Here is a 920-nt window from a genome sequence, read left to right as displayed (position 1 = left end):
AACCATCTATATAAGGAAAGTTTTTAGGAGAGGAAGCAAAACCACCGGGTTTGGTGTAGAAACCACTCGTGGTTTTCAACGGGACTAGGGGCACGTGGACCAATAACGAGTCGAAAGAATTTGTTTAATTGCTTTGATTTAGGGGAAAAGAGCCGTCCCCCTTATAGATGATCGACGCGTGCGTCTACCCGTACATCCTATTTTGGGGAAATTTTTCTTTTTTGAATAAAATTCGAATTTGTGTCCTTTAAATTTTAAAATGGCCGTTGTGTCCCCCGGTGCAGCTGTGAGAGTGGTGGGCAAAAGTGACAGCCCCGCAGAGGAGGCTGTCATTGTCAACGACCTCATTATCTTGTTTTTGAGCACCAATAATCATTGCGTGAAAATGCAAAAAATAAATAAATATATATATGGTTTTTTTTTTTTTATAAGACTTACAAAGAAGTCAATTGGCTTGCTCTTCTTTTTTCTTTTCTTCTTCTTTATTGGGTACGGTTCTTCAAAAACTCTGAAATTCAATTCAAATTTGTTAACTTTAATAAACTTTTTTTGTCATTAAAAATGCAGATAGTCATTTTATAAGCTTGAAAAGTAAATGAATCAATTATGATTTTATTTTATTTGGTTTAAATTCAATCTACTGTTGGTACAAAATTTACAAACTAATTATGAATATTAATAATAAGTAGCCCTTAATCTCCCATTTCTAATGAAAGTGAAATTCAATAATTTATATATATATATATGCACAAGATTGATTTAGAATAAAGAAAGGGTAGATTATAAAACATTAACTTTAATTTTAAATCAAGTTTTGATTGTCGATAATTAAAAAAAAAACATAACTAGTGCATGCTAAAATTAACCTTTTATATATTTAGATATGTACTATGACAATCAATTTAAGAATGATTAGGCCT

Source organism: Theobroma cacao, chromosome 8, assembly GCF_000208745.1.
Source record: "Theobroma cacao cultivar B97-61/B2 chromosome 8, Criollo_cocoa_genome_V2, whole genome shotgun sequence".
Classification (NCBI taxonomy): domain Eukaryota; kingdom Viridiplantae; phylum Streptophyta; class Magnoliopsida; order Malvales; family Malvaceae; genus Theobroma; species Theobroma cacao.
The sequence above is the reverse complement of the archived record's forward strand: the minus strand, read 5'-3'. Positions refer to the sequence as shown.